At 37.5% G+C, this 8133-nt stretch overlaps 1 protein-coding gene across 1 annotated transcript in view; it reads left to right on the top strand.

Annotated features, from left to right (window-relative positions):
- Nucleotides 1–1608: 1608 nt before the first annotated feature.
- Nucleotides 1609–8133, top strand: part of LOC136042394 (uncharacterized) — a 50939-nt gene continuing 44414 nt past the window's right edge. Inside the window, exon 1 of the mRNA XM_065727374.1 lies at nt 1609–1635. The gene's annotated coding sequence lies outside the window, so the exon portion shown is untranslated. The remainder of the gene's footprint in view (nt 1636–8133) is intronic.

The following is an 8133-nucleotide window of genomic DNA, read 5'->3' as shown; positions in this document are numbered from 1 at the left end:
ATACATAATATATGTATTAAATGTTCAAATTTAATATATGTATTTTTTTAAGTACTGGGTATCGTCCACTAAGCTTATATCATGAACCCCAGTTTTTTCATATCTTGTGCCCTTCAGGGGCATGTGGTTTTTTCTTTATTTTTTTTTTTTAAGTATGATTTAAAGAACATATTGTCGATTAAAAAAAAATTTTTTGGATATTATAAAAAAATAGCTTAAAGGGAATGTTTATTTTTTCTAATATTAAGTAATCTACTGATTTTTAATCTACTAAATGGATATTCTTGGTTTTTTTTTTAATATTAATACTTTAAACTGTTATGACTCTTTACTATAGGTAATGCTTTAGGATTTTCTCTTACTTAAACAGGTGAAAAGAACTCTCTATTGACCTTTTAATGAAGATCTGAAATTATCTTGGGGGAATTATCAGGTGAGTGATTTTCGAGGGGTATATTTTGTGTGAGGGGGGGGGGGCTGTTTTCAACCTTGGGAAGGGATGAATGCCTTGACCCTAAAACTCAAAACGCAGAATTAAAGTTATTATCATTTGAATTATCAATTTCCAAATTAACGCTTGTTGCTTATAAAACTAGTTTATTGTTTAAGTCTTATGGGATAGAGTTTCCAAATGGGAGTACTTGCAAGGGCGGATACAGAATTAGTTTTGGGGGCACTAGCAGAACACAAACTCCCGTCTATCATTTTTTGCCCCTCAACCTCTTTAATTAGTGTACATTTTAACCCTCTGAGGAAGAGGGACACGTACCCTTAAAATCAGCTCCTGGGCCCATCCTTGCGTACTAGCGGGAAATATCTTCGTAACTTAAGAAATTTCACATAATTTAAGTTGATTTTTTAAGAGCTAATGTAAAATCGGTATTAACTATTCGCACTAACTTTTCAGCCTAATCTAAGTTGAAGCAGGTGAATTTAAATTCATATAAATTTCCAAATTTAATTTAAAGATTCAAGTGGTTGCAATAATCCTTTGAGTTTAAAATGGGTAGAATTCTAGCATAACAGTAAGACTACTAGCCATCCATTTTTCATTTAATTGTGTTTCTAAATATAGTAATTGCCGTTACTACTGTCACTACTGTTTACAAGCCACCCCTCCTAATAATCAGTGGTGGTTCTGACCTCTCTTGCGACCACAGCAAAATCTTGATTAGAGCCCCCTTCCCTGTCTCCCAAAAATTTTCAGGCAAATTTTAAACAAACTTTCATTTATTCACAAAACTTGGCAAACTGCCCCCTCTACTTAATACTAATAAAATAAAATATCTAAAACTAATAATCATTTAATTAATATCCAAAATTTTGAGCCCCTAACATTTAAATGGGGAATAAAACAGTGTCTCCCTTTGTTTGTTATCTGATTCACTGTCTGATTTCCTGCTATATGATATGATTGTGCTGACATATCTAAAATGCTGGTAATGTCACACTTATCTAGATGAAAATCTCCCTACCAAACCCATTTGATTTTGTTTTGACTGTGTAGAAAGAATACAATTGTTTAGCGTTGCAGATGCATTTCGTCATAAATCATAGTAATGCGAGCTGGTCTTCATTTAGTCGAGCGTGTGAAATTGGAGAGTTGGCATTAAATTTTTTAAAGATTGGGTTTAGGTGAGATTACTTTTTATAGGCTAGCATGCTCTTACATAGATATTTGAGGGGAGGGTCAATATGTAAACAACAGCCTAGTGGCTGTAGTATGCACTAGGCATGTAAGTTTTTTCTTTAAGATAAATTTATATATTTGTGTCTAATAAAGTGTTCTATTGTAAAAATGCCTTATTTTAGGCTTTTCCAAAAGGGCTATCTTCCCTTTTCTTGGCACAAATCCTAGTGCTATATCTTAGCCATCAGAGAGAGAGAGAGAGGGGGGGGGGAATTGTACGAAAAACAACCGTGGTAATAGCAAGATGATAAAAAAATAATCTAGTAGTTCTACTTTGATAATTTATTAGCGTGTTCCCTTTAAATGTGGTAAATCAATTCAAATTAACATGAAAGTATTGATTTTCCGAATTCTGTTCAAATGAAAAAGAAATTTTCTTTGAAAATATAAAAAGTTAATTTTTGAAATGGGTGCACCTCCTCCGGTAATGGTTTAGTTTCGTCATAAGCCGTCTAAAGTGGAAACTACTGCGAAGCAGCATAGTTTCCACACTATAGCACTTAGAAATGCTAATTCTAGAAGTGCATCCATTTCTGGTTCACCCTCCTCCTTCATTGGGCAAACTAAAAATGCGTAAAGTGGTCAGGGTTTTGAAGCCAAAGGAAAAGTTGGGGTTGTACAATATAAATGAAATTATATTTTTAATAGTAATTCCAGTTATCACTCGTCATTTTTGTAAAGTGGAAAGTCCAAAGATAATTAAAAAACTCAAGCAACCATTAATGCTCATATCCAAGTTTGTTCACTTTCACTTTCGAGAAACTTTCGAGTTTAATACGCTTCGCCCTATAGGTAATAAGCAAGCCCACTTTACGCATTATTATTTTGCCCCATGAATGAGGAGGGTCAACCAGAAAGGGATGCGCCTCTATAATTAGCATTTCTAAGTGCTATATTATGAAGTATAAGTGGACTATATTATGGACTAAAAGTGCTATATTTCCAGTTTATATAGCTTGTGACGAAACTAAAAAATTACCACTCCTCCCCCCGGCCCTTGTTTGTGCTACCGATCATGAGGTCAAACCAGAACTTAATGGCTTAGGTAAATTTATAGTTTTTCACATTACCCTGTTGAGCATATTTTGGGAGTCAATTTTCTATAAGCAAGTAGTGTAATAAGGAAAAGGAAGTTACTTTAAGGGCCCTTTAAGGATATTAAATAAAATTGGCAAATCAAGCGACTGTCCGCAGGCTAGATTCTGAATTTTGGTCGGGGATTGCCCGTAGTCTTTTTTACAAGAAAAGGGGCACAATTCAGAAGAATGTACGGGAAGGACAAGGATTTTTTTTTTCACATATGTTCTTTCTTGCAAATTTTTATTTTTTTTTATTTTTGATCGTTTCCCGGATCATGCCGTGGCATAGCTAAGATAATAACAGGTCATCTAAGGGTAGCACCCTTTTGAGGAAGACGGAGTGGAGGTAGGCTCTTCAAAATACCTTCCGAAGAGATCAATAAGGTACTTGTGTACCGTTAGGCATACCCAAAAGAAAATACTATAATAATCCGGAAACAACTTAAAAAAAAATCCTAAAACACTTACTTATATAATTCTTCGTGGCTTTTTAATGTAATTTACCCCTCCCATAATACTGAAATTGGTAGCAAAAATCGTATACATTTCAATTATTTTTCCATATTATTCGTTTGTAGAAATCGATTTAACTACAAAGGATATTAGCCTAGAATTGGTGCTGTTGAGAAGGAGACATGTTAAGAACACTATTGTGTACGTTTCCCATGTTTTTTTTTGTTTTTTTTTTGTTTTTTTTTGTGTTCTTTTGTCAGCATTTATTCAATTTGTGGGTACAGGGGTTGGAACAAGAGTGAGCAGTGGCGGATCCAGGGGTGCGCGGGGGGCGTGCGCCCTTCCTTAAGAGGTGTTGGATTTGTGGTTGGGACCGTTTGCTCTGGTTTGGGTGGGACGAAAGTTTTTTTTTGTAATTTGTTTTTAATAGTTAAGGTTTAAATAAGTTTTTAAGGCACTTGGTATCTACCAAGGAGGGGGGGGGGGGCGGTTAAATAAAATAATCAGAAAAAATGATGCATTTTTAACTTACGAACGGGTGATCGGATCTTAATGAAATTTGATGTTTGGAAGGATATCGTCTCTCCAAGCTCTTATTATAAATCCCGACCAGATCCGGTAGCATTTAGGGGAGTGGGGGGAACCTAAAATCTTGGAAATCGCTCATTTTCAATCCCAACTGGATTTAGTGTCATTGGGGGGAGGGGAAGGTTGGGAATCTTGGAAAACGTTTAAAGCGGAGAGATCAGGATGAAACTTGGTGGGAAGAATTAGTCCAAGTCCAAGATACATGACTGACATAACCGGACCGGATCCGCTCTCTTTGATGGAGCCAGGTAGGGAAGGGGAAGTGATTCGGAAAAATTAGAAAAAATGAGGTATTTGTAACTTACGAATGGGTAATCAGATCTTAATGAAACTTGATATATAGAAAGATCATATGTCTCAGATGCTCCATTTTCAACTCGAATTGGATTCGCGGACATTATAGTGGGGAAACTGAAATCTTGGAAACTGGAAATCTTGGAAAACGCTGAGTGTGGAGAGATTGGGATGAAACTTGGTGGGAAGAATAAGTCCTAGATACGTGATTGACATAACCGGACTGAATCCGCTCTCTTTGCGGGAGCTGGGGGTTGTTAATTTGGAAAAATTAGAAACATTGAGATATTTTTTACCGTAGAACGGGCGACCAGATCTTATTGAAATTTAATATTAAGAAGGAACTCGTGTCTCAGATTTCTAATTTCAAATCCCGACTAGATCTGTTTCCATTGGTGGCAGTTGGGGGGGGGGAACAGGAAATCTTAGAAAACGCTTAGAGTGGAGAGATCGGGATGAAACTTTCCCCGACTCGACCATCTGGGGGCTGAAGGGAGAGGAAAAATTAGAAAAATTAACGTATTTTTAACTTACGAGTGGGTTATCAGGTGTCAATGAATTTTGATATTTAGAACGACCTCGTGATTCAGAGCTCTTATTTTAAATCCCAATCGGCATTAAGCCTCTGATTTTTCTTTTAAATCAATCTATTGATTCTTAGAATTTGCTAGAGCTCATACCATATGATCTCTTGACTCTTGGCTCTTCCGACCTAGTCACAGGTGCCATATGAGCTCTTAGCTCTTGTTAATTATTGAGACTGTTCCTTTTATGCAAACAAGTTTGAAACAAGGTTTTTGTCACTGTGCGGTCTCTGTTAGATTTTATTTATGTCGTATCCCGCCAAACAGTTTTTAACTAAATTTAGGTTTATCAAGGGAATCTGTGAATCAGATTCCATGGCTTTTCTGAATCAGAAAAGCCAACTGTGAGGCGAAAATCTTCATTTCGCAAAAACAAGGAGGGGAAATTTAAAATTCTAACTTCTTTTGTCCGTCAAAATGATATTTCAGGATTGTGCTGTCACAACGGGGCTGAAAGGCAAAATATTCACTTTATTTTACTGTCAAAAGTTATGTTTTCGAGTCTTGCTATGACACCGAGGTGAAGAAATTGATATCGTTACTTTTTTGGCTGTCTGTTTCTGTTTTTATGGCACTTGGTATTAACCAAGTGACATATAGCGATCGCAAATTCTGTCGGTCTCCCGGTCTGTCTGTCTGTAGGTCTGTCGGTCTGTCCCGGTTTTGCTGCTTTAGGCACTTCCAGGTAAGCTAGGACGGTGAAATTTGGCAAGCGTATCAGGGACCAGACTAGATTAAATTATCTTTTTTACGATTTGACCATCTGAGACGGGGGGGGGGGGGGGGTTGGAGTAGGGGGCTGGTCAATTCGGAAAAATAGGAAAAATTAAGTATTTTTTACTTACGAACGGATGACGGGATCTTAACGAAATTTGATGTTTGGAAGGATATCGTGTCTCAGAACTCTTGTTTTATATCCCGACCAGATCTGGTGACATTAGGGGAAGTTGGAGGGGGTAACCTAAAATCTTGGAAAACGCTTTGAGTGGATGGATCGGGATGAAACTTGGCGGAGAAAATAAGCAGAAGTCCTTGATACATTATTGACATTACCGGAACGGATCTGCTTTGTGTGGGGGAGTTTGGGGGGGGGAGGGTTGATTCTGAAAAATTAGAAAAATGAGGTATTTTTAACTTAAGAAAGAGAGATCGGATCTTATTGAAATTTGAAGTTTGGAAGGATATCGTGTCTCAGGGCTCTTATTTTGAATCCTGACTGGATCCGGTGACATTGGGAAAAATTGAGGGGGAGAGGACCTAAAATATTGGAAAACGCTTAGAGTGGAGGGATCAGGATGAAACTTGGTTGGAAAAATTAGCCCGAGTCCTAGATACATGATTGACTTAACCGGAATTGATCTGCTCTCTTTGGGGCAGTTGGGGGGGGGGGCTAATTCTGAAATATTAGAAAAAATGAGGTATTTTCAACTTAGGAAGGAATGATCAGATCTTAATGAAATTTGATGTTTGGAAGGATATCCTATCTCAGAGATCTTATTTACAATCCCGACCGGATCCTGCGAAGGGAAAGTTGGGGCGAGGGAACCTAAAATATTGAAAAATGCTTAGAGTGGAGGGATCGTGATGAAACTTGGTGGGAAAAATAAGCAGAAGTCCTATATACATTATTGACATAATTGGAATGGATCTGCTCTGTTTCGGGGAGTTGGAAAAATTCTGAAAAATTAGAAAAATGAGGTGTTTTTAACTTAAGAAGGATAAATCGGATCATAATGAAATTTGAAGTTTGAAAGGACATCATGTCTCAGAGCTCTTATTTTAAATCCCGACTGGATATGGTGACATTGGGGGGAATTGAGGTGGGGGGGATCTAAAACCTTGGAAAAAGCTTAGAGTGGAGGGATCGGGATGAAACTTGGTAGGAAAAATAAAAATAATTCCTAGATGCGTGATTGATATAACCGGAATGTATCCACTTTCTTTGTGGAAGTTGGGGGAGGGGGTTAATTCTGAAAAATTAGGAAATGAGGTATTTTTAACTTGCGACGGAGTGATCGGATCTTAAGGAAATTTGATATTTGGAAGGATATCATGCCTCAGAGCTCTTATTTCAAATCCTGACTGGATCCGGTGAAGGGGAAGTTGGGGGGGGGGGGTAACCTCAAATCCTGGAAAATGCTTAGAGTGGAGGGATCAGGATGAAACTTGGTGGGAAAAATAAAAAACAAGTCCTAGATATGGGATTGACATAACCGGAATGGATCTTCTCTGTTTGGTGGAGTTGGGGTGGGGGGAGTAATTTGGAAAAATTAGAAAAACGAGGTATTTGTAACGTACGAACGGATGATCAGATCTTCATGAAATTTGATATCTAGAAGGATCTTGTGATTTAGAACTCTGATTTTAAATCCCAACCAGATCCGGTGACATTAAAGGGAGTTGGAGGGGGAAGCCGGAATTCTAGGAAAACGTGAAAATCAAGGTATCTTACGAATGAGTAATCGGATCTTAATGAAATTGGATATTTAGAAAGAACTTATGTCTAATCCCGACCAGATCTGTTGACACTGGGGGGAGTTCTTGGAAATCTTGGAAAACGCTTATAAATTTTGTGGATACGTAATTGACGTAACTGGACTAGATCCGCTCTCTTTGGGGGAGTTAGGTGGTGGGGTTCAGTGCTTTGGTGAGTTTGGTGCTTCTGGACGTGCTAAGACGATGAAAATTGGTAGGCGTATCAGGGAGCTGTACAAGACTTGATAAAGTCGTTTTTCCCGATTCAACCATCTGGGGGGCTGAAGGGAGAGGAAAAATTAGAAAAATTGAGTTATTTTTAACTTACGAGTGTGTAATCGGATCTTAATGAATTTTGATATTTAGAAGGACCTCGTGACTCAAGAGCTCTTATTCTAAATCCCAACCGGAATTAAGCCTCTGATTTTCCTTTTAAAGCAATTTATTGATTCTTAGAATTTTGCAAGAGGTCATACCATATGAGCTCTTGGCTCTTGACTCTTCCGACCTCTTCACAAGTGCCATATGAGTTCTTAGCTCTGTAATTATATACTTTTTTTCTTTTTCTTAAAAAGATGAGTTGATAATCTTATTTGTTTTTAATTGATTAAATAACCGGAAAAATAAGTTAAGCTAATTTAATTACTTTATAAAACAAAACTAGGCTAGTTTTGTAATACCTTAATATTGTTTTTATGGCACTTAATATCTACCAAGTGACACATAGCGATCGCAAATTCTCTCGGTCGGTCTGTTGGTCTGTCTGTCCCGGTTTTGCTACTTTAAGCACTTCCAGGTAATCTAGGACGATGAAATTTGGCAGGCGTATCAGGAACCAGACCGTATTAAATTAGAAATTGTTTTTTTCTCGATTCAACCATCTCGGGGGGGGGGGGGAGTGGGTGGAAGGTTAAATCAGAAAAATTGGAAAAATTTTTGAACTAACGAACGGGTGATCGGATCTAAATGA

Source organism: Artemia franciscana, unplaced genomic scaffold (genome assembly GCF_032884065.1).
Source record: "Artemia franciscana unplaced genomic scaffold, ASM3288406v1 Scaffold_1224, whole genome shotgun sequence".
Lineage (NCBI taxonomy): Eukaryota > Metazoa > Arthropoda > Branchiopoda > Anostraca > Artemiidae > Artemia > Artemia franciscana.
The sequence above is the reverse complement of the archived record's forward strand: the minus strand, read 5'-3'. Positions and strand labels throughout refer to the sequence as shown.